Here is a 27661-nt window from a genome sequence, read left to right as displayed (position 1 = left end):
TATTTTTTTCTTTCTTGAGCCTCTGAAGTATGATCTCAGTCAAAACTAGTGGCTCGTAATTTTTAGCTCGGTTAAAATTCAGTATGTTCTAATAAGTAATTTCTTAACAGTAAATACACAATATGACCATCATGACTGACTGGCCACAATCCACTCACTTCCACCAGAATGCAGTAAGAGACATTTCTGGCAAGACAGGTGCTTTTCGTCTTATAATTTAACCATTACAAAGCTAAATTTTCTTGTTATGGGCCCCCTAATTACTTATTTGAGCTGATATACTACGGAAACAACTGCACAAGAGATAAAATCAGTAGGATCGCAGTAATTTGTACCCAGAGTGAGAGTCGATCTATGTTCTAATAACGTTACAGGGCAAGCAGAGAGGAAAAGACATTGAGCGCCATGGTCAAAGGGACGTTAGAGGAGAAGGATGTTCACGTATCGGCTCGAAAGGATGCCAACTTTCAGAGACGTGCGCGCCGTGTTCGCAGTTGATCAGCAGCTTGGCATAAATCACGACACGGAAGAAACAAGATTTCGTGAAAGCACATTATACAAACGCTCATCTTCCAACACTTCGTACGTTATTTATTTCTGATTGCCATACCTAACACAAGATATCGCCAGGCTCCTAGGTCGTAGAGGTTGATGGCAGCCGTAAACTAAAGGCAATATGTACCGATCACAACTTTGGAGTAATGCTCATCGTATGTTGTTTGTACTTTAGATGTCTGAGGCAGTCGTAAGGAAAAGACAATCGTTGCCGGGGTTACCGATATGTACCGATCTCAACATCGGAACGAAGCTCAACTTACCTTGGGCATACTGTACACACACACACACACACACACACACACACAGTACTGCACCCTTTGCCCCCGTCTATCGCATCACGCTGGTCGCCTACTGTCATATTCACTGATGCTGGCGTAACGGCAAATTACAGTTACGTTGCGATTTAACACACCTGTGCTATTTTAAATCTCCGGTCCCGACTTGTTCCAGCGAGTTAAAAAAAAAGTCCGTGGGGGGTGCTGCTATCCTGCAATATCTTCTACATCACGGGCGGTCAACCGGATGCGGGCCGCGATTGGTTTCAGTTCGGTGCGCGGAAGGAGCTCCGCGAGAGAACGAGGCGTACGCATTGTACTCTGCCCAGGACGCGTTTTGGGATATTTCCGCCGATGCTGCCTCGTCTCGTGTTTGCAGTTCATACCGCAATCCACTGAAACTTTTAAGGATTTTCATAACGTTAAAGGAAGGAAAATGATTGCCTCTAAACCATCGTAAAGTTTACCACTCTATATTTTATTCAAAGAAAGTTATAACTTATAGGTTATGCATTGGTTAATTACAATTATTACATTCCCAATGGTGTATTACATTCCAAATTAAGTACGATAGTCCTGTTTTATGAACTACCGCAGTAGTAAATTTTACGTCGATTTAGTAATGTAGGATTAATTTCGTGTAAGTGTTTTCTGGCGTATTTACAGAGTTTATTCCCAAAATCTATGGCATTACCATAAAGAAAAAATAAACCGATTTGCTTACCGTGTAACGAATCACTATCAGTTGTGACGGAATATAATGTGAAAAGGGACGTATCTACGAAACACATTTCTCAACGACAGCTTTCTGTTCTTTCTATTATTAACATTTGTAAATATTCTTCTCCGTTGTGGATGTCTTACAACACGGCGACTGCTGAAACTCAATGCGTTTTATATGAGTTGGCTGCAACCCGTTGCTTTTATAGGCGCTTATACACTATGTGATCGAAAGTATCCGGAAACCTGGCTGAAAATGACTTACAAGTTAGTGGTGCCCTCCATCGGTAATGCTCCCCCCTTAGCCTCGATGACAGCTTCCACTCCCGCAGGCATACCTTCAATCAGTTGCTGGAATGTTTCTTGGGGAAAGGCAACCCATTCTTCACGGAGTGATGCACTGAGGAGAGGTATCGATGTCGGTCGGTGAGGCCTGGCACAATGTCGGCATTCCAAAACATCGCCGTTTCAAAACATCCCAAAGGTCTTCCATAGGATTCAGGTCAGTACTCTGTGCAGACCAGTCCATTATAGGGATGTTATTCTCATGTAACCACAGGCCGTGCATTATGAACAGGTGCTCGATCGTGTTGAAAGATCGAATCGACATCCCCGAAATGCTCTTCAACAGTGGGAAGCAAGAAGGTGCTTAAAACATCAATGTGGGCCACGCAAAGCAAGAGGTACTAGGTGTTCTATAGGATTCAGGTGAGGACTCTGTGCAGGCCAGCCCGCGGAACGTCTCCATGAAAAACACGAGCACATCCGAATTTTACTGTTGGCACTACACACGCTGACTAAAGACGTTCACCGGGCTTTCTCCATACCCACACCCTGCCGTCGGATCGCCACATTGTGTACCGTGATTTGTCACTCCACACAACGTTTTCTCACTGTTCAATCGTCCAATCTTTACGCTCCTTACACCAAGTGAGGCGCCGTTTGGCATTTACCGGTGTGATGTGTGGCTTATGAGCAGCGGCTTGACCATGAAATCCAAGTCTTCTCACCTCCCGCCTAATTGTCACAGTACTTGCAGTGGATCTTGATGCAGTCTGGAATTCTTGTGTGATAGTCTGGATAGATTACACATTATGGCCCTCTTCAACTGTCGGCGGTCTCTGTCAGTCAACAGACAAGGTCGGCCTGTACGTTTTTGTGCTATACGTGTCCCTTTTCGTTTCCACTTTACTATCACAACGGAAACAGTGAACCTAGGTATGTTTAGCACTGTGGAAATTTCGCGCACAGACGTGTGACGCAAGTGACACCCAATCACCTGACTACGTTCGAAGTCCGTGTGTTCCGGGGAGCGCCCCACTCTGCTCTCTCACGATGTCTAATGACTATACACTAGAATGCACCTAATATGAAAAAGTATGTTTTTGGGGGTTCTGGATATTTTTGATCACATAGAGTATTTCCGTGATGACATTTTAAGGTACCTGCGATCCCATATTCAGATGTATACATTTATTTAGGTTTCTTGAACATTGTTTCTTTGCTAATGACGTTGCAGAATTTTGCAACGGAAGTTTTTAAGACAGCTGTTGTGAAACAGGACGGGTATATAAATCTACTTTGATTATCATTAGTTATTTTTCAGCCCAAATAGCAAAACTCATCTACTACTTTAAGTGTCTCATTTACTAATCTAATTCCCTCAGCATCACCTGTTTTAATTGGACTGCATTCCATTAACATCGCTTTGCTGTTGTTGATATTCATCTTATATCCTCCTTTTAAGACACTGTCCGTTCCATTCAAGTGTTGTTCCAAGTGCTTTGCTGTCTTTCTGCCTTGTCAAATACTTGACACAGATTCATATCTTCCTTCTCATCATCCTCAACATCCTCTTCCCTTTCCGTAATATTGCCCTCAACTCCATTTCCCTTATACAGACCATCTACATACTCTTTCCACCTTTCTGCTTTCCCTCCTTCGCTTAGCGGGCGCTGATAACCACGCAGTTGAGCGCCCCACAAACCAAACCCTCCTCTCCTTCGCTTAGGACTGGTTTTCCATTTGAGCTCTTGATGTTCTTCTCTTCAATGGTCTCTTTAATTTTCCTGTAGGCGACACCTGTGTTACCACTAGTGACCACATGCTTCTACATCCCTACATTTGTCCTCTAGCCATTCCTTCTTAGCCATTTTGCACTTCCTGTCGATCTCATTTTTTAGGTGTTAGTGATCATTTATTGCACTTTTATGTTTTCTTTTTTCGTCGATTAAATTCAGTATCTCCTTGTTACCCAAGGATTTTTACTAGCTCTCGTCTTTTTACTCTCGTCTTTTTATCTACTTGATGCTCTGTTTCATCTCTCAAAGCTACACATTGTACTTCTACTATATTCCTTTACTCTGTTCTTGTCAATCGTTCCTTAATGCTCCCTCTGAAACCCCCTACAACCTCTGATTCTTTCAGTTTATCCAGGCCCCATCTCCTTAAATTCATGTCTTTTTACAGGTTCTTCAGTTTTCATCTGCAGTTCATAACAAATAAATTGTTGGCAGAACCACCTCTGCCCCTGGACATGTCTTACAATTTAAAACCTGGTTCCTAAATGTCTGTATTGCATCGTCCAGAATGTCCAGCAGTAAAACTCCTTTGGCGTCCCAGAAAACGCTGAGTAGCACTTTACCTGCAGACTGAGCGGTTTTTAACTTCTTTCGGACATGTGATGACGGATGTTTCCACTCCATGGATGCGGCCTTCGATTCGGGCGTGTAATGGTGGAGTCACGTTTCATCCCCCGTCACAATCCGAAATAGGAGGTCATTGCCAGATTCATGGTAACGCACGGGCTGTTCCAAGCTGAACACAATGTCGCCGTGTCGTCTTTCGCCCATATCACACAACTATGACTACAGTCGACAGTGGAAACTTATTTTCCAACTCTCCCCCCCCCCCCCGCCCCCCCCCCGCCCCCCCCCCCCCCGTAAATGCGTAATTGCATAGCTTTCAGAAGTACAAAATAGAAGGTTGCAGAACACAGTTAGAATTTGTAACTGAAAGAGGCAACCTAAAGATCCATTCTCAGTAGTACACGCTACTCCTGTGCAAAAATATTCATAGGGTATATTATATACTGGTGTATATATTGATGAAGCAGTCAGTTAAAAACCTGGATCAGGAGTCTTATTTATTTCCTCTCAGTATTTTACTCCTCGTCGCTCAATACACATGTCTCTATGTTTTCCTTTTACTGTTGTCACTGTTTTTCGCCAGCATACCAGTTTCAGTTTCAATTTACCTGTATCTGCGTGTGAGGTAATAAGGCAAGAAGCTAAAGATAAAAGAACTCTGGTGCCAACAAAGATTATAATTTTTCCGGTAAGCGTTGATCGGAAAAGATCACGTCTGCAGTGCAATAGAAGTATTGGTACAGTGGAATCTTAAGAAAAGAACAACGCGCACTCTCTGCATACGACAAAACGTGTAAAGCTCAGCTGTAGCCGGACGATGAGTTGCAAACGACTACAATGTCGCTTTGTTGAAGTAAACACTATGGAATTCGCTTTGAGTATGTGAAGGAACCCATAAACGACCAAAATCGGGCTTGGAGGCTTGCCATTTGAAGGATGACGTAATACAAACGTGTAACCTCCACAAAACTCTTATGTGTGAATTATGAAGAGCTCCTAATTTTGTAGGGGAAAAGATGGTTGACAACAATGGAAATTGCGGTAATACTGTCATCAGGCTACCGGATAAACAAATTTAAAAATGTACATTGACCGATATAATGAACAACTAATGACCAACTGTTACGTCTTTGATTAGAAATGGTCATCTTCACAGTATAAAACATTATATGCTTATATGTTGTTAACAGGAAGTTTCATGGCGAGTTGGTAACCTACAATAAGGATTAACAGAACACGTTTCTCTGAAGTTCACCACCTGGAATATCGTGCCTTCCGATACTCTGAAATATTACGAATTATTCTCATATTTTTTACTCCTTAAACAGCGTGGAGATTTGTCAACGACAAAGCGTTGTTGTAACAGAAGTATCGTTTTAGTCTGTGGCTGAGGTAACAGATTTTTCACTCCATGAAGTCTGGAAAAAAATTAGGTAGAGATTTTAAGATACTTTCATGTCCCTGGCCTTTTATACGCAGGGAGCATTCCTCCGTAAGACATAAATTCTCTCAAATGCACACGTAACAAGTACTAGTCGTTTCACAGTAAATTACGACTTCGTGACTGAATTTTGTCTGCCACGAACTGCTGCAGGGACAGAGAGATTGTGGAAAATTTACTGCGTGCTTCACCCCGAGCAAAGTTTTACAGATGTACCGGAACTAAGCTCGGCGGCAGGTATGGTGGAAAGTTTTTCCACTTGTTTCACGGAGTGGAGTCTCCGTCAGTGCAGGAACGTTATGTCTGGAGCAACACGAGAGCGTACCGGCTAACCACTCTCATTTCCCTCCTGCATCCCGCAATAAAATCAAGTGCGTTCGATCAATGGACATCGTGACTCTCCGCCGTGTTGGGCTGGTGCTAATTAACTATTTGAACATAAGCAAAGTGATGAAGACTGCAGATAAGATTTAGCAACCTATAGGTATGACAAGTTGACACCGTTTATCACAACTCTGCAAAACCAGATAAATTCTACCATTGAGTATTGGAAAAAAGCGACACTATAAGTGTGCTGTTATGCATTGTGGTCTGACCTGGAGTCAATACTGTGCGATTTACTTAAGCTTTCCGACCAGGCCCATCAAATCTTTGTTGTTTTATAATAATAAAATATCTTTTTATTCCAACCCTATTCGTAATATACTACTATCAACGTCGTCAAATCAGTAGCAGATGGAATTATAAGTAATTAATGAATTTTCTCTTGCCGCACGTATTGTTCAGCGTTACTTTTCCACATCGCGACAGCCCCCCTTTTTTCTTTTAAATGATCTCTTTGATAATTGAACGAGACTATGCTCCGTTCAGAGATAACTCTTTACCTATGAGGTCTTGCAGTATAAGTTACTTTTGTAACTTCTAAGGTATTTCCCTTATGAACAGATTAATTTCACCTTTTTATTTTTTGATAATTTGATCGATCTCTATTACGTATATACTGTCATCTTAAGTGTCTAATTTATTGTTTCTTTTGTTTGTAGTCGTTAATTTAGTGATTTAACTAATAATAATACACTGTCCTGAAGTGGTTTTTTATGGTTTTACAGCAATCGAAATATCGTAAAATATAAATCTCGTGGTTATCTACACGCTTACGCTGAAACATAGTAATATTTTGTATCTGCTCACCGATATTGCGCCTCCTTCCACACATACGCAAGTCATCAATCGTAATATCTGTTTACGTGGAATCAAAATCAAATGCCTGTGTTTGAGGGGGGGGAGAAACGTTACCAGTAATGTTTCAAATGTATCCAGTAATGTATGTATTGACCCATAAGCCCACAAAAAGTTGTGATGATCTCCTTTTTTGCTCAACTTCACTTCGGTCAATTTTCGCGAGTGAACTTTGACGCACCTACAACGAATTTTTTCATCCACTTTTTCCTATCTTGCAACAAAGTAGAGAAACAATCACAATGGCGGGGTATTGATCGTTCCTCATTTCGAACCGCAGGATTATTGCACAATATTGTTGACAATACTATTGTGCAATATTATCGATCGTCGATGGGACGCCTTAGTGGCAACTCTAAGCGCTTTTATTTTCACAAGTCCGTCTTGATCACATAGATACAGACTTCGTGTCTTCAATTGATAACTCTAAGCGGACTGAAAAACATCTGAACTATGATTATCCCTTCTTGTGTAATAACTATGGAGAAGCAAAATAACAGCATTATTCTCCTTTATTAACATTGGGTGACAGTGAAAATACGGCTGTTGTGTAGCTCTCGAAGAGGGTAGCTTCTCTGAACTTTTTATTTCATTTTATTCATTCATCTCTCTGGCGTCTAGGTGCCTACTCCAGATCACCTCCACTTATTAAACCGTGGTACATCTTTCACCTTGGTTAACTTCTGTAATATATTTACAACTCACTACAAGATATATACATAACCAAAATCAACAAAATACGACAAAAAATGTAGTATTGTATCTCTACCTAATTCTGCACGTAAGGTAGTGAGACACTTTTCCTACGTGCCCCTCTATATTCATTTCGGGCCGTTACAACATCGACACGCCTGGAACGTCAACAGAATCCATAATTTATTATAAGGGAAACTCCCCATCGCACCCCTCTTCGATTTAGTGGATAGCCCGTCAAAAACTGAACACAGATTAAGCATCGAAACAGGAAGAAGGTGTACTAAACTGTGAATTTTATTAGTACTTAACAATGCAATGAAGGCATTGCCCGGTATTTACTTTTGCTAAAACTTCGGGGCTGCATGTATAACAGTATTTACTGACGTTTCGCTCCATCTGCGGGAGACATCTTCAGGAATAGATCTGACAACTGTATCAAAAGCTCAAGAGGCTCTGAATCACATTATTACTAGCCGTATAACAGGACCACCATTTGTCACGTGATGCCAAGTGCATTCTTACCTCTGAGCGGTAGGCATCATTTTCAAGTAAAAGTAATCGATCGTAAGAATTTCTTTCCTAGCGCGAACTCAGTATTCATATTTTACAGTACACTAGCTTACTTTACGTTAAAATTATGGGGATATTCGTAAATTGGTATCGCCTCTCTATACAAGTGTGCATGACAATGCGTTTTCTTCGCTACGACATTCCTTAACTTCATATAAATTATCATAGAAAAGATGCCGGGATTTATTCAATTACGCCATCTGGTTAGATGGGTTTTGGCGGCGAAACTAAATCTGCCAGTGTATTTCTAAATGCGACAACACTGACAGAAACTTTTAAGAATACCTTAAATAAATAAAGAAGTCAGCTTACGACATAATTGATGCTACCACAATTATTAAACCTAGTATTTTGTGCGTCTATTTACTTTGCTTGTGAGGATATCAGTTTATTCACATTGCCATATTTTAGAAGTGATGTTTCAGCTACATCAAGCAGCGCATGGGATACACATGTAACATTCCTTAGGTGAGGATAAAACGTTTTAATTTCTTTCCCGGCCTTCATCATATATGGGGCAGCATCGCTAAACAACAACAGGACCAGCTTTTCTTTAGATTTATCGGGACGTAATATACTGCCTTCTACCGCCGCGCACCAAGCCGTACTATGGCGCTTGAGTGCACTAATTCTCGAAATTACTCGTGTTCTGCACTTTTGGCGTAATTCACTTGAAAAATATCAGTAAAATTATAGATGTATTATAAATGCAGAAATTCGTGTAGCAAAGTGACCTCTTCAAGGATGCATCTCGGCAATCGCCTCAGGTCATTTAAAGACATCATGATATTCCTAATTTTGATGTCCCGACATGGATTTGAACGCGAATTTGAGTACACTACCTTAATCAGTGCGTGGCCTAGGTCTTTGGGAAGTACAGGAGTTCACGTTTTTATTTCGGTCGTATAAGGCGAAACTGGTGTATGTGCTCAGCGATAATATAAAAAATTTAAGAAAACATACAAATATGTATCAGCAGTTAATCCTGATAGCGGACTGGGCATGGGTTCTGTCGCCTACGTTAGCGAGCAACGCATCGTTCTAAACAATGGTTGGATGACCAGTGTAAAATCTCCTCTGTGCGACTTGTGCTTACTGGTGGGAAGAGGATAACTGTTTATTGCTTAGGGAGAGAAAAATAATTTAATAACTGTGAAAATCAGATACGCCTGCAATTTGAGAATGATTCTCGATGGAATTGTTCGTCGCAGCTTACAAATTGGATATACATTAGTGAGAGAGGTACGAACTAGTTATTTCCTAGTGTAACATTTCATGATTATGGTTTGTAAAGAAGTACCTGTCTTGCTTTATATTGGTATGCAGTAGGCAGAGGGTTTCTCTGATCAGCTGACTGGGGAAAACTATTATTCCTTATATATTTTGACCGTGAAATTGGAAATTTGAGGATTGCAAGCTCTTCAGAAGGGCGAGAATTATGTTAGTTTAATTTTTACGCAATGCGCAAGCAGCCATTTCGACACAGTCCAAGCCAGCCAGTAATCAATCCGTTTTCACTTACCTCCTTTTACAGCCTTGAAGAATAGCCAAATTTCTTCACCTTGTCTACAGTAATAGGTGGCAGAGGACAATAATAACTTTTTACACTGCTTTTTTCACTTGATTGGTTATTATTAAATAATGAACGGATAGTCCCATCTGTCCAAGCTCTGTTCAACGCTAAAAAGATGTAGATACAGGAATGTGACTAAACAAGTTCAACCTAAATATATCTAATGTTTTTCTACAGAGATCGCCGACCGGCGTGGCCATGCGGTTCTAGGCGCTTCAGTCTGGAACCGCGCGACCGCCTCGGTCGCAGGTTCGAATCCTGCCTTGGGCATGGATGTATGTGATGTCCTTAGGTTAGTTAGGTTTAAGTAGTTCTAAGTTATAGGGGACTGATGACCACAGATGTTAAGTCCCATAGTGCTCAGAGCCATTTGAACCATTTTTTTTTCCTACAGAGATCATAATATTACATCTGGCACCGAAATAATTTATTGTAACGCTTCACAAGGAATGAGAGTAAAACGTCGCAGCGGGGCGTACGCAGCTGAGGCAGACGCCTAAGAGGGAGGCCTGGTTTGGGACCTAATTTATCTGAAAGATACTCTGAAACATCCGACTATGAAACAAATACTACAATTTGTCTCCGGTTATTAAGCGTGCTTCACAAATAATGCAGGGAAATAAATATCTGCACAGAAGCGATTATGAATCCCGGTCGTTATTCACCGTTATTAATTTTCTGTATAGAATACACCGCCATGGATTGCGGAATTTTGTCGAGCGCCAGATATATATGTATACATAATACGCAGTGGAATTCCACATTAAGCATCTGCGGCCGCAGTTTTTCCTCCCTTGTATCCTCTCTTTACAGTTTCGGACAATTATGAATGGTTGTAGTATTGGAAACCGATTGCTTGTGGGCGAGTTGATGCAAATTTCTCTTAAGTCTTTATCTTTATTCTGCTGTTTTTCTCGGTTAGAATTTGCAACGAATGAATCTCAACCAATTTAGTGACTGTTTGGCGCCTTGAAAGGAAAAGAAGAGTAGACGACTTCTCGGATGCCATCCAGTAGGCTTGTGATTAATGATGAGCCATGGATACCTCAGTGAGCCTTAAGAAGAGTGATTGCTCCCTTAGTAACCAAGATTTAAAGAGAACACACAGTGAGATAGTGAACTTATCGGTAGAGGTGACTGCAGTGCTGGGGGAATTTGCAATTGATGATGTCATGGTATTCAACATCTACATCTACATCCCTAACTGTGAACTGCATGCCTGGCTAATATTAAGGTCTGCGGTGCCTTTGCGATGTAAAAAGTTTAAGCTTGTAAGCCACTGCAATCTGAACCAAACGGTAGGTAGCTAGATGCTAGACTGAAATGGTGCTGGACACAATTTAAATAAAAAAAAATGTTTTGAATGTCAGTTTATTTACCAAAAATGAACAATAACATGGAAGCCCGTTCAGTATCTTTTAACAGAACCTCCACAAAGAATAATTTAAAAAAAAACACTTAGAGCCGGCCGAAGTGGCCGTGCGGTTAAAGGCGCTGCAGTCTGGAACCGCAAGACCGCTACGGTCGCAGGTTCGAATCCTGCCTCGGGCATGGATGTTTGTGTTGTTCTTAGGTTAGTTAGGTTTAACTAGTTCTAAGTTCTAGGGGACTAATGACCTCAGCAGTTGAGTCCCATAGTGCTCAGAGCCATTTTTTGAAAAACACTTAGAGGTTCAGTTAGAGACCGATGAAACTTGAATGAATTTTCTTAAAATCTTAGTTCAGGAATAACAATATTTGAGAACACAGAAATTGAACATTGATGAACGAGGTGAAAGAAGAGTTTCATAACATTCTGACCAGCATGGCGGCGAGCTAGTATGACATGGACATACAGAAACTGCCACAACGTCTACAAAAATGCATCGACAGAAATGGTGATTATGTCGAAAAATAGCTAAATGTTCAAGCTGTAAACTGATGGAAACCATTGTAGAAATAAACAGGTCTATGTACTTATAAAAAATAGGAGACCTTACTTTTGGGATTACCCTCGTAAGTGGGCTTCAATGGGATAACTGACAGCTATCTTCAAATGTCTGCCACTTAAGTTTTTCAGTATCTCCATGTCGATCTTCAGCAGGTCAGTGAAGCTTGCGACCGCTGTGCTTCCCTTATTCGCATACGTTCCATATACCCTGTTAGTATGGTGTTTGATATTTATCTCATATACTTAATATCCTTGGGTAAGTTGCACGAGTAAGCATTGTCGTCTGTACACTGACTATACTTTCTCTAGTGCGGATCAGTCTGCCACCTACTTTACCTACTGTTGAGCCTATGTGATCGTTCTATTTCATATTCTCACAAATTCATATACTCAAATAATTGTGTGAGTTGATTTATTCTGATTATGACTCGTAAATATTGTAATTACAGAATACTACGTTTTCTGCATTGTGTGATGAGACATGTACAAGCTTCCGAAAATAAGAAAAAAAAATGTTAATTTTTGAGGATGGTGGGCACTTCAGGATTTTAATAGTTATTATTTCTAAATGTCATCGCAGTCAAGTACAAAGTTCCCAGTACTTTGATCAGTGCTTCAGTAGGGCTAATCACTGTTCATAAAGTGAGAGAGAGATGGTGCAGTAGTTGAGGCACTGATCTCACATTCTAGAGGCGCGGGGATCGAATTCCAGTTCTGGCAGCTGGGTTTGGATTTGTCATGTTTCCTTTTACTCGTGGTAGACAAATGTCTGTTTCGTTACTTTGTATTTCCCTTCTAGACATCTGTCTGTTACGACCACGTCGCCGCTGGCACGTTAAATATAAATCCGGGTATTCTTCCTGTTACTGGGGAATATAATTGAATTAAAGAAGGTGAATTAGATAAGGAAATGAAATACTGTAAATAGTAGAACTGCTTTATTGCCAGGTGCAGAAGTATGAAACCGGAATTTCCCTACAGATGGTGCTAGTCATCAGTATGGAGCCCGTGAAACCGCGTCTGCAGCGTCATCTGATTCCTATAGCGGCTGAAGACGAATGTCAACACACAATAACCCAAGTTCCATACATCGGTATATGTTTCAAATGCGTAAACAAGTCGAGTTTTGTACCTACGAACTACGATTTGCAGATAGCATAGGTTTTCTGTTGACTTTAAAGAAAACTGCAGCAAAATCTCATAGAATGAAGATGACACTCAAACTCAGCAGGAACTCGCAGAACAATTGAATGTGACGCAGAAAGCCGCTTCTTGACGGTTGAAAGCTATGTGAAAGGTGCAAAAAGTGGGAAAGGGGTTCCGCATGAACTGAATGAAGGCAGCAAGCAAGTCGAAAGACCACTGGTGAAATGCTGCGCACCAGATACAAAGGAAAGACGTTTCTCTATCGAATAGTGACAGGTGATGAAAATGGATATATTTTGGGAATACTAAGCTTCGTAAATCGTGGGTGAATCCAGGCAAAACATCAACATCCACTGCAGACCAAATCGCTTTGGAAAGAAGACAATGCTCTGTGTTTGTTGGAATCAGAAGGGTGTCATCTATTATGAGCTGCTATAACCTGGTGAAACCGTTAACACTGATCGCGACCAACAGTAAAAGATCGATTTAAGTCACGTGTTACGTGAAGAACGACCGGAATATGAAAAAAGACGATACAATGTCATATGGCTCTATTATAAAGCTCCACCAAACACAGCCAAACGGGTCAGGGAAACGATCGGGGAGTTCAGTTGGGAACTACTAGGACATGCGGCTTATTCTCTAGACTTGGCTCCGTCAGATTATCATCTGTTTGCATCACTGGGACATCCTCTCACTGAACATCACTTCAATTTGTATGAAAATTTACTAAAATGGCTCGTTGGCTGGTTTCTTTCAAAAGAGGAACAGTTTTCATGGCGTGGCATTAATAGCCTTCCGGAGAGGCTGGGGGGGAATTGTATAAATAGCAATGGAGATTATTTTGAATAAAATATTGTGTAATTATTGCAACCAAATTCCGATTTCTACTTTTACGCTTGGTATTTGCGAAGCAAGATAACTAATGTAATTACTGTCAGAAGTAAAGAGGAGGCTGGAGACTGGCAACAGAAAGAAAGCTTTTCCGAAAAAGACACGTGTGATGTGAACATTAATACAAATTTCACCTTTGAAAAGTCTTTCTGACTGTACTTGGCTGCAGTGTAGCTTGTTGTTGTTGTTGCGGTCTTCAGTCCTGAGACTGGTTTGATGCAGCTCTCCATGCTACTCTATCCTGTGCAAGCTTCTTCATCTCCCAGTACTTACTGGGACCTACATCCTTCTGAATCTGCTTAGTGTATTCATCTCTTGGTCTCCCTGTACGATTTTTATCCTCCACGCTGCCCTCCAATGCAAAATTTGTGATCCTCTAATGCCTCAGAACATGTCCTAGCAACGGGCCGTTCTTCTTGTCAAGTTGTGCCACAAACGTCTCTTCTCCCCAATCCTAATCAATACCTCCTCATTCGTTACGCGATCTACCCACCTAATCTTCAACATTCTTCTGTAGCACCACATTTCGAAAGCTTCAATTCTCTCCTTGTCTAAACTATTTATCGTCCATGTTTCACTTCCATACTTGGCTACACTCCATACAAATACTTTCAGAAACAACTTCCTGACACTTAAATCTATACTCGATGTTAACAAATTTCTTTTCTTCAGAAACGCTTTCCTTGCCATTGTCAGTCTAAATTTTATATCCTCTCTACTTCGACCATCATCAGTTATTTTGTTCCCCAAATAGCGAAACTCCTTTACTACTTTAAGTGTCTCATTTCCTAATCTAATTCCCTCAGCATCACCCGACTTAATTCGACTACATTCCATTATCCATTATCCTCCTTTCAAGACACTGTCAATTCCGTTCAACTGCTCTTCCAAGTCCTTTGCTGTCTCTGACAGAATTACAATGTCATCGGCGAACCTCAAAGTTTTTATTTCTTCTCCCTGGATTTTACTACCTACTCCAAATTTTTCTTTTGTTTCCTTTACAGCTTGCTCAATATACAGATTGAATAACATCGGGGAGAGACTACAACCCTGTCTCACTCCCTTCCTAACCGCTGCTTCCCTTTCATGTCCCTCGACTGTTATAACTGCCATCTGCTTTCTGTACAAATTGTAAATAGCCTTTCGCTCCCTGTATTTTACCCCTGCCACCTTCAGAATTTGAAAGAGAGTATTCCAGTCAACATCGTCAAAAGCTTTCTCTAAGTCTACAAATGCTAGAAATATGGGTTTGCCTTTCCTTACTCTTTCTTCTAAGATAAGTCGTAAGGTCGGTATTGGCTCACGTGTTCCAACATTTCTACAGAATCCAAACTGATCTTCCACGAGGTCGGCTTCTACCAGTTTTTCCAATCGTCTGTAAAGAATTCGTGTTAATATTTTGCAGCTGTGACTTATTAAACTGATAGTTCGGTAATTTTCACATCTGTCAACACCTGCTTTCTTTGGGAGTGGAATTCTTATATTCTTCTTGAAGTCTGAGGGTATTTCGCCTGTCTCATACAACTTGCTCACCACGTGGTAGAGTATTGTCAGGACTGGCTCTCCTAAGGCCGTCAGTAGTTCTAATGGAATGTTGTCTACTCCATGGGTCTTGTTTCGACTGAGGTCTTTCAGTGCTCTGTCAAACTCTTCACACAGTATCGTATCTCCAATTTCATCTTCATCTACATGCTCTTCCATTTCCCCAATATTGTCCTCAAGTACATAGCCCTTATATAGACCCTCTATATGCTCCTTCCACCTTTCTGCTTTCCCTTCTTTGCTTAGAACTGGGTTTCCATCTGAGCTCTTGATATTCATACAAGTGGCTGTCTTTACTCCGAAGGTCTCTTTAATTTTCCTGTAGGCAGTATCTGTCTTACCCCTAGTGAGATAAGCCTCTACATCCTTACATTTGTCCTCTAGCCATGCCTGCTTAGCCATTTTGCACTTCCTGTCGATCTCATTTTTGAGACGATGTATTCCTTTTTGCCTGCTTCATTTACTGCATTTTTGTATTTTCTCCTTTCATCAATTAAATTCATTATTTGTTTTGTTACAAAAGGATTTCTACTAGCCCTCGTCTTTTTACCTACTTGATCCTCTGCTGCCTTCACTACTTCATCCCTCAGAGCTACCCATTCTTCTGCTACTGTATTTCTTTCCCCCATTCATGTCAATTGTTCCCTTATGTTCTCCCTGAAACTCTGTACAACCTCTGGTTTAGTCAGTTTATCCAGGTCCCATCTCCGTTAAATTCACACCTTTTTGCAATGTCTTCAGTTTTAATCTACAGTTCATAACCAATAGATTGTGGTCAGAGTCCACATCTGCCCCTGGAAATGTCTTACAATTTAAAACCTAGTTCCTAAATCTCTATCTTACCATTATATAATCTATCTGATACCTTTTAGTATCTCCAGGATTCTTCCATGTGTACAACCTTCTTTTATGATTCTTAGCTATGATTAAGTCGTGCTCTGTGCAAAATTCTACCAGACGGCTTCCTCTTTCATTTCTTACCCCAATCCATATTCACCTACTATGTTTCCTTTTCTCCCTTTTCCTACTTTCGAATTCCAGTCACCCATGACTATTAAATTTTCGTCTCCCTTCACTACCTGAATAATTTATTTTATCTCATCATACATTTCTTCAATTTCTTCGTCATCTGCAGAGATAGTTGGCATATAAACTTGTACTACTGTAGTGGGCGTGGGATTCGTGTCTATCTTGGGCACAATAATACGTTCACTATGCTGTTTGCGGTAGCTTACCCGCACTCCTATTTTTTTATTGATTATTAAACCTACTCCTGCATTACCCCTACTTGATATTGTATTTATAACCCTGTATTCACCTGATCAAAAGTCTTGTTCCTCCTGCCACCAAACTTACCTAATTCCCACTATATCTAACTTTAACCTATGCATTTCTTTTTTTAAATTTTCTAACCTACCTGCCCGAATAAGCAATCTGACATTCCACGCTCCGATCCATAGAACGCCAGTTTTCTTTCTCCTGATAACGACGTCCTCCTGAGTAGTCCCCGCCCGGAGATCCGAATGGGGGACTATTTTACCTCCGGTATATTTTACCCAAGAGGACGCCATCATCATTTAACCATACAGTAAAGCTGCATGCCCTCGAGAAAAATTACGTCTGTAGTTTCCCCTTGCTTTCAGCCGTTCGCAGTACCAGCACAGCAAGGCCGTTTTGGTTAGTGTTACAAGGCCAGATCAGTCAATCATCCAGACTGTTGCCACTGCAACTACTGAAAAGGCTGCTGCCTCTCTTCAGGAACCACACGTTTGTCTGACCTCTCAACAGACACCCCTCAGTTGTGGTTGCACCTACGGTACGGCTATCTGTATCGTTGAGGCACGCAAGCCTCCCCACCAACGGCAAGGTCCATGGTTCATGGGGGCAGGAACAACTAGACTGATAAAATTAGTTGAACTTATGTTTAGTCAATCGACACATTGTCTAAAAGCTTATTTTACCTTGTGGTTCTCGTGTGCAAATAAGAAAGACGACAGCCACCCTGCTCAAAAATTTCTCCTACATAGCTCTTCATGTAAAATGCACCTAACTCTTTGGGCTAATATACCGAAACAGTTAGCTAAATCATACTATCATATACCTTTAACGGTTGGTCGTCTAGTGCCATTCTTCCTCGATATTTCCATCTTTGACTTTGTGTTTGGCAGATCCTGTACGTGAAACATTTTCAAGAAAATTGCAGAACTTTTGAATTCATTCATTCATTCATTTCTAAAATCTTGAAGTGAAGGACCGGACTGCTTATAAAAATTCACCAGTTTCGGATTGTTTTTCTTTGGGGATAAACATTTGAAAACAAAGAAATTTTATAACGTGACAGAATGCAAGTTTATCCATATGAGCAGATCATATACGACTATTCTGAAAACATAGATAAAAGAAAAATATAAAACTTTCCACAAATCAGGTAGATACTTGACTTAACGTTACTGCGCAACAATGACCAAAACAGCAAAAACCCATCACTGTTTGAGCCAACGGCAGTCCTGTGCGGCATGGATCGATTTTATTCTGGCCATTGGTGGCACATATGCAGGACTATTACAAATCCGGGTCGCCTCACACAAGGGTTAAACTCCGGGCCCTCTTCGATGTGTCCCTCGCGGTTTCCGCCGCGAGCACAGCTCATTTTTCACGACCGCCTCTCAATGTCTGATGCATCAACAGGTGGCGCGAAAACTGAAAACTGTCGGTGGGCTCCTGTCGTGATATATTGAGCCACGAGAGAGAGGACGGTTATTGTAAAACTTTACCAACTGCTCTACATTGACCTGCAGTGGATGCTTCAAAACTTTTCGAGCGGGAGACGAAACAGATCCCGTGAGATATCTTTGTCTCTTACAGCCGGTTGCTCTTTGAGAAATGGAGACACTGACAATTGAGGAAAACCGATGAATTTACTGCCCCTTCTTAACGTCATCTGTAAGGAACGTTTGTGAAGTACTACTCCGGATTCCTGGAAGTAAACACTTGCTTTCACTAATGTTGCAGCGTCCGTAATAAATGATTTTCCATCTATTTGATTTTGTTCTTGTAGCTTAGACGCAGTAGGACACGAATACCAGTTAAAACAATAATATCTTTTAGTTGTACGAGAGTGCAAAGTGCCAAAAGACAGCCAGCCGAAGTGGCCTTGCGGTTAAAGGCGCTGCAGTCTGGAACCGCAAGACCGCTACGGTCGCAGGTTCGAATCCTGCCCGGGCATGGATGTTTGTGATGTCCTTAGGTTAGTTAGGTTTAACTAGTTCTAAGTTCTAGGGGACTAATGACCTCAGCAGTTGAGTCCCATAGTACTCAGAGCCATTTGAACCATTTTTAGCCAAAAGACACAAATTATTATGATTGTCGGCAATCGAGATAAGTAGTTCAGTTCCGAGACAAGATCGGTCTCTTTCCTTTCAAGTCTTGTCACCTATTTTTACTCTTTAACCTATAGATATTAGCTTGAAGATTATGATAAATATAAACAAACGTTGACGTGGACCCTGACGTCCTACGAGATATGAGCGCTTGGATATGATACTCAACTTGCCATACTACTTTAATAGCAAAATCTATCATGACTAAATGGTTAACAAATTTTAGAAGCACTTTCAGCGTTAATTCTCTGTGAAATACCGGTTTTCTTCAGTAACAATTGTTGTCTTTCTCAGGAAAACAAGTGACTATCGAAGAAAGTTATCGAATCGTGTAACACTCATCTCAAAAGACTCTCTGCAAATGTTTTGATGTCGTATACAACATCGAAAACCGTAGGAGCTGCTGTCGACTTTTTGACAAGGAAGAATATGAATGCCATTACTCTTCGTTAAAATCTCAGAAAAATAAGCTGTTCTCTTAGGTTCCTGCCTAACTACACACTCGAAAATCGCCACTTATTCGGAAATAAGGAGCCAAATATTTCTGGAAAGGGAGATTATGAATTTTATTGCTGCTTGAGTCAGTCGCCGCAATTAAAGGTGTCCTCTTAGGTTCGTGCCTAACCAAATACTGGGAAATTGCCAAATATTATCTCATCCTCCATTACTTAAAAAGTTTGTAACACTTGTATCGATTAGAAGTAGGTTTATATTATGTAACTGTGTACTTGCAATTATGAAATTTGTATTCTGTGTTAGTTAAACTCCTTGATCTATGGCAAGAAATTAGAGTTTTGTAATGTATGTATGACAAAAGAAAAATGTGTTAAAATGATAAATTATTATAGTATGAGAATGTGCATAGAAAGAAAATGTTTGTTTAAAGCTGGTTCATGCTGAGGGCACTTGTATTTGTAACATGTAAAAGCTGTAGGGAAGTCCCCCCGCAGCGGAAGTGGAATGGCGCGATATAAAAGGTGGGTTTGGTGGTTGAACTGGGCGGCTCCTTTGTGTGAACGACGCACAGTATGTGGCTAGCTGTAGCACGGTACAATTCGACGATGCTAAGAGAGGCAACTGGAAACTGCTTTATAAAGGATTTGCCTCGGATTTGGATCTGGCTGTTATTTGGTATTCTCGGCATAAAGGAATAGCTCTAATATGCTGAAAATCCGACGACAAGTAGAGATTTCATACAGCATTCAAACATCACGAGCCGCGAGTACAGTAAGCTGCCATGTCACTTGCCACCAATCTTCGCCACTGCTTCTCTAACTTCATACATTCAGTAATGTATATGAGCGTGGACCAGATAATTTGTGTGTTGTTTCAGTACCAATCACAAAAACATATCTTCGTTTCCGGAACCATATTTTCTTTCCTGATCACGAACCTATGCAGGGTCCTCACCTAAGTGCTACTAAAACCGAGTATTCTGATTCAAATGAACTATTCTTGCATTCAAATGTTTAAAAATAATTTTTTGTGTAATGTAAAAGGCTTAGTAAAAGTTAAAGCTAAAACCACAAAAGTGAAGTTGGATAAGTTTTTGATAAGTATTCTTAGTTTATTACAAAATATAGTTTTGTGGGATTACAGTGCAACATTGTATAAATATTATTGTCTAGAATACCTGCTTTACAGGTGATAACAAGGCAAATAAGTTACGCTCATTTTCAAATCAATGTGATTTTGATGTCTATCGTGAATGGTTCCTTTTTTTAAAGTTAATTAAGCCAGTGTTGTATTTTATTGTCTTGCAGAGTAAATTATGAACTACTCCAAGTGAAGTGAATGATCAGCTTTTTGAATTAGTCTTTTCTACTGTAATAATCAAAGAGCGTCGACTAGTGAAACTATACTAGTTTATGGGCTCCCATCATATTCTCCACCCACTAGGAAAAAATTGAACTATTACTGTTGCTAAGGAAAACTAATATATGTAGAGGAGTTTAAACAGTGCATTTGTTATATTATTCATCTCTGTGTGCTTTTTTTTCATGTAAGTCAAGATAAAAGCTCTTCATGTCCAAATTTAGTTCTGCACTACAAGCAGTAACATTTCAGTATTTTATTAAGTAATGCTCATGAGTGTAGCTGTCATTATTATGAACTTGCTGCAAAATTACGTCCTATAATTTACTGTTGTGTGCGTTATTGGTAACTGCTGGTACACACAGTTCAGAGTGCACTGTGTCAGTTTGTATCCTGTTTGCTCTTCAAAGGAAAATCTCAAAGAAAGTAACTTCAGTATCTAATATTCAATTTTCTTAAACATATATTTCGAAATTAATGCGCCTAATTGGACTGACGACCATTCATTATTTTCTTCTTCATTAATTTATGATTTTACCACTTTCATTAACTCTGTTTGATTTTTCTGTTAATTTCACCAAACTCAAAATTATAGCCCGATACTTTTGTCCATTAGACACTCGCGCAGTAAATTTTCGAAATCCTCTCAGAGGGTAACATTAGCGCGTTTCACGTCAGAGTGATATACGTTAGTGTTACAAGTCGTAAATGTAGATAACATCCAATACAGCAGAACGTACTTGTATAACATTCATAAGAAAGGTCCAGAATGTGTTAGCAACGCTAAGATAAAAAATTAACATGTAGCAGAATGCGAACCTAGATTTATCAACTTTTATCCATTACTATAGCCCTTGGTCATGTGATTGTGACCTCCTGTCGCGGTTTCATAGTGTCTCTTGAAGGCTTATATCGTTGATTGGATATTAACGAACGTTTAATGTATAGGTGACATGTTTGTGATAAATTTTCATTGCGCCGATCGGCACACTGCATGTAATAATAAAAAATATCTAGAAGGGCCACAATGAATATAGCGTTTGCCGCATCGATTATCGATATTCCGTGGGACGTCAAAACGAATTCAAGTTTGGAGAAAGTCTTGTGAGATAAGCGTTGTCATACCGAATCACACAACCTTAGTAGTGTGCACTGTGACCAGAGACTGCGTTGGCTACAACAATGGAACGATACTCGCAGTGTGTTTCCATCTCGACATGCGGTACGCTGCATACTAAAGACATCTATAAGTATATTAAGCTTCGATATATTTAATCTGGGATATTATCCCAGCTTCAGATCGTTACAACAAACGAAGGACCCCGAAAGCCTTTGTGAGTAGGCTGTTTAGGTTTTTATGTTGTTAACGCCACGTATTGCTCTGTATGAAAATCGCTGACTGTGCTGTGTGCAGTCTGTGGCTGGTTGGAATATCCGCTATTGTAGTGTTGGGCAGTTGGATGTGAGCAGCGTGTAGCGTCGTGCAGTTGGAGGTGAGCCACCAGCAGTGGTGGATGTGGAGAGAGATGCCAGAGTTTTGAGAGGTTCCTACAAGCGGACGATCTGGACGTGTGTCCGCCAGAAAAAGGAAATTTGTGAAGATAGATGTCAGGAATTTATATATATATAACTTTTGAACATTATTAAGGTAAATACGTTGTTTGTGCTCTACCAAAATCTTTCATTTGCCTAACTATGCCGATCAGTAGTTAGTGCCTTCAGTAGTTAGAATCTTTTATTTAGCAGGCAGTATTGGCGCTCGCTGTATTGCAGTAGTTCGAATAACGAAGATTTTTATGAGCTAAGTAATTCATGAAAGGTAGGCTATAGGTTATTGTTAGTCAGGGCCATTCTTTTGTAGGGATTATTGAAAGTCAGATTGCGTTGCGCTAAAAATATTGTGTGTCAATTTAGTGATGATCAGAATAAGTAAAGAGAAAACAGTTTGAGTACGTTGAGTTTTGCTCAGCTGTTTGAAAATCAAATAATGTAGTTTACTAGCACAGTCATTCATAATTTTTCTAAGGGGACGTCTCACCTTTCTCGGAGCTTGGGCATGGAGATTATTATTAATTCATTTCGATGGCATTGTGTCTCAGTCAAAAACAGTATATGTAAAAGTGAATTTATGTATGAATATACAGAGTAAATTCGATGACTTGCTCGATATCTGCAGTGCGACTATTCTTATGTCCAATGGTGCTCGTCGGAAACAAACGTGCTGCGAGTGACGCTTCATCGTTAGCTATAATGTAATCTCTGGTCGCAGACGCCATCATCTGTGTTATTCAGGTACCTCTGCGACACCCAGTTGCTAAAATGATGAGCGCAACAAGTGGGCCAAGAACAGTTTATACTACACTAATTTCTCTGCAACGTGCCAGTCACACATTTCACTCACACATTTCTTGCTGTCCCGTGTGACAGTTCGATGACTTCACCCCAAGAGTGAAATAGGGGAACTGGTGGAGGCTAAAAATCGGAAGGCCAGAAACTGATTCGAACATTTAAGACATGTTAGTCAGTACTGTAGAGCGATAAAGCTGTAAACGAGTCTTGGAACCAACAGAAGAGGATCATGACGAAACCAAGCCACTACGGATTCCGTCGCAGCCGGCAAATGGGCTGCGTGGTCAGTGACTTCGCAACACTGCAGTGACGACAGGCGACACTTGCCGCAAACGCGTGACAGCCTGCGGGGGTACTGCAGCCCAGATACAACAGCTGGTAGGTCACCGACACGTTCCAGACGGTTCGTCATGGCCCACTAACCGCACTAAACAGCAGAAATGAGTAATGAGAAGCAGTTTATAAAAACGATCGAACCAGCCCATCATGTTCGAACATCTGGACAGTGATGTGATGTCGAACACGTGCTACTACGCACCGCGCCTGTGACGCAGGCGCTTCGGTTTCATCTGCGACTAGCCTAATTAGGCTAGACGCAAATTGAGAAGCGTATAGCACGTGTGACGTGACACGACACTACAGCGCGACACGCACGTGCCGCATGGGTCGCGCGGGTCCAGCGCATATTGCGACGCGTACACATACTTCGCACGCCCCGACTGGCGACGCTCTGCACTGACTGAACCGAAGCGCGTGCAACCTCTTATCTTCCTCAAACGATTTTTCAGAAACTATTCTCTGAAAATATATGATTTTTGCCTTACTTGTAGCGCTATATGTCAGCTTCGTGGCGAAGTGCTCATCATCTCGCTAATGACCATTCTTATTATGATGTACACATTTTAGTAAGACACTACGCAAAACTCAAAAAGTTTGCAACGAAAATTAGGGATCGCTACGATTTTGCGTTTGGTGCGTATTACACCATATGTTGCTGCGTATGAAATTTAGCTAACATGCTGAATTTTTGTTTAGACTTGGAAGGAGATCTCTATCTGCCTCCGATCTCGAGAAAATGGATGCCATGTAGCGCGCTCACTTCCGATCTCACGCCCGCGAGAATACTCGCAACATCTCTCGTATCTCCTAAACAGCTCGAGACCTGGAAACGAAAGTTTGGCGAATGATAGCACACAAGGAGGAGAGTGTTTTGCCAATTATTAAACACACGGCACTTTCTTATCTATGGCGATATATCGCAACTTATACTTCTTTTTCATTTATTTCACTCCAGTGACTGCAATTTTTTAAGAGTTACCGACAGCTAGCGAAACAAGAGCTTCCTAGTATGAAAATAAACATGAAATTTCTTCTTTTATGTTACTGCAAACCGATACTATGAGGTTTTTCGTAAGCTATTGAGCTCTGTGATTGCCAATTACTTGTTTAATGAAGCCCTCCGTTTCGGAATTCTGTCGCAATAGCTGCTGTGAGATGAGTTTGGCAAATTACACTGTGACAAAGGAAGTACAATTAAACCTGTCACCAAGAGAACTGTGGCCTTTACTCATAAATGGTGATGCTTCTTCGAATGAGAAAAGGTTAACAACTCACACAAAAACAGATTGGCAATTCTGTTGGAACTTTGGTGAATCCCCGTAACCCATTGTATTTTTAACACTGAGCGACGGGAATGGAAACTTACCAAAGGATTTTATTCCTTCTCTTGATCTGAGCAGTATTAAAATAATGACGAGCGTTCCTTCAGGCGGAATGATAGGGACATGCCAGATACTGTTTACTCACCTAGGGCATGCCAAACTGACAATGCGTGATCGCGAATAAAGTAGTTGTTATTGAGAAAAATAAACAATCGATCTGTCGCACAACACAATGGTCAGTGTATTGTCAGCAGCGAAGGATAATGCGCGCTACAGGAATGCACAAGCTAGCCATGTGTGCCTTGTGAGATGGAGTTCGAAAAACATTGTCATGAAAGTAGATCTGCCTTTGTCACCAGCACATTTCAATAAATTAAATATATCTAATCATAACACTCTTTTAGGATATTCCTACTTTCATAATATTACCGACCATTTTCTTCATTTGTATAGCCTGTTGTTGTACAATTAGTTTATTAATGCTGATAATGTCCATGCAACAATTGAAATGCTTTTTCTCATCACGGCGAACCAATTAAAACATTGTTATTTGTGACTGCTTTTCGAATGTTTCCAGCTTGCAGTGGAAATATGTTGTTCACATGCATGTAGTACAGTGTGTCGTATTACGTTATTACATCCACATCAGAGTAATCACAGCGAAACTTCTATACTTCAGATCTTGGACGCTTTTTACCACAAGAACAAAGGGATCACACCTGTGGAGATCATCCCTTTCTTATTTTTGTAACAGATCGTACAGATACGCTAGCTGACTAGGCAGCGAGAATATAACCTTGCTTTACTTTCCTGCCTTGATTCTTAATCACATGATTTTATAATATTCCTTGCGTCCTTATTCACTACCCTCTGTCCCTTCTTGCGATCTGAAAACATCGCGGAGGCATATGGTGCAATTCCAGCGGCCAATGGCTCATCAGTTACTGAAGTATACATTTTTCTTGACAGAAGAAAAACAAAACAAAACTATGCAGATATAAATAACAGAAAAGTATAACGTGTTAACGAAGAAAGCTGGAGCGTTTAAATGGCGAAAAACGAAACACTACCCAAAGGCAATAAAATTCAGTACACAGTAAGGCAAAATTTATCTTATTGGCAATACTACCACTGCTGATATGCGCCGTTCCGATGTGAGCATATGGCCGGGCAACTTTTCCGCTCCCCTCCTCAAATTTCCTACGGTGCTAGCGAGGCAAGCGCGACGCGCGGCGCGAGAAACTGTGCCACAACCACAACGCCGCGCGACCTGGCGCAGGCGCGTGTCGCGTCCCAGTCGCGTCGCGTCGCGTCGCAATTTGCGCGTTCCCATTTGAACCTGTGATGTTACAAAAACGCGCGCTGCACTGCGTCGCGCCACACGCGCTATACGCGTCTCAATTTGCACCTAGCCTCGCAGTCCGCCGCCTAAGCTTCTGGGCGCCATTGGGTAGCTCCGCGCTCTGCCGCCGTTCCGGGGCTTCGACTGAATTTCCAGCCACCTCTTCCCTCGCCGGGATACCAACAGAAGCCCACTACGCCCCCAGCCCATGAAAGTGACGTAGCCCGACGCCCTGCGGTCGCCGCTGCCATCCACACTCACTGCGAACATGTGACACGGGGACCTGTCTACACAGCATCAGCGGACCAGCAGCGGAACTCGCAGTCAGCAGCCGGAGGTGTCGCCTCTGTTTCTCGCACCGCCCACTAGTTAATGCAGTCAGGCCTCAACAAAGTAGTCACTGTAACCATTATTAAGCCTTCTTCAGCAGAGAATTGCGACACACTATGAGCTATCAGAGCCAACATGCTATACAATGTAAGAAGTTAATTTCATCCTATTGCACGGACGGGGGGTTTCACCTGATGATATACAGGGTGGCCCATTGATCGTGACCGGGCCAAATATCTCACGAAATAAGCGTCAAACGAAAAAACTACAAAGAACGAAACTTGACTAGCTTGAAGGGGGGAACCAGATGGCGCTATGGTTGGCCTGATAGATGGCGCTGCCATAGGTCAAATGGATATAAACTGCGTTTTTTTAAATAGGAACCCCCATTTTTATTACTTATTCATGTAGTACGTAAAGAAATATGAAAGTTATAATTGGATCACTTTTTTCGTTTGTGATAGATGGCGCTGTAGCAGTCACAAACATATGACTCACAATTTTAGACGAACAGTTGGTAACAGGTAGGTTTTTTAAATTAAAATACAGAACTTAAGTACGTTTGAACATTTTATTTCGGTTGTTCCAATGTGATACATGTACGTTTGTGAACTTATAATTTCTGAGAATGCATGGTGTTACAGCATGATTACCTGTATATACTGAGACGTCCCCTTAGAAAAATTGGTGAATTACTGTGCTGATACATCTCTTTACTTTATTTGATTTTCAAACTGCTGAACAAAATTGAACGTACTCAGACATTACTCTCTTTACTTATTCTGATCAACACAAAACTGACACAATATTTTTACCGTAACGCAATCTGACTTTCAATAATCCCTACAAAGGAATGGCCCTGACTAACATTAACCTATACCTTTCACAAATCACTTACCTCACAAAAATCTTCGTTACTCGAACTACTGCAATACAGCGAGCGCCACTACTGCCAGCTAAATAAAAGATTCAAACTACTGAAGGCACTAACTACTGATAGGCATAGTTAGAAAATGAAAGATTTTGATAGAGAACAAACAATGTATTTACCTTATTAGTGTCCAAAAGTCATAATGAATATAGCAGTACATGACATTCATTCTTACATATGTACTGTTTCTGATGGACACACGTCCAGATCATCCGCTCTCAAAAATCCACCATCTCACTTCCCCACATCCACCACTGCTGGTGGCTCACCTCCAACTGCGCAACGCTATGCGCTGTTAACAGCCAGCTGCCTAACACTACAATAGCAAATTCCAACAATGCAAACCAGCCACAGACTGCCCACAGCACAGCCAGCGATTTTCATACAGAGCGCTACGTGGCGTTACCAATATAAAAACCTAAACAGCCTACTTACAATACCACATTAATGCAATAAATACTCAAAATGATGTCCGTCAACCTCAATGCATTTGGCAATTCGTGTAACGACATTCCTCTCAACAGCGAGTAGTTCGCCTTCCGTAATGTTCCCACATGCACTGACAATGCGCTGACGCACATTGTCAGGCGTTGTCGGTGGATCACAATAGCAAATATCCTT

The sequence above is a fragment of the Schistocerca americana genome, chromosome 1 (assembly GCF_021461395.2).
Source record: "Schistocerca americana isolate TAMUIC-IGC-003095 chromosome 1, iqSchAmer2.1, whole genome shotgun sequence".
In the NCBI taxonomy this organism is placed as follows: Eukaryota; Metazoa; Arthropoda; class Insecta; order Orthoptera; family Acrididae; genus Schistocerca; species Schistocerca americana.
This window is presented reverse-complemented; position numbering follows the sequence as displayed.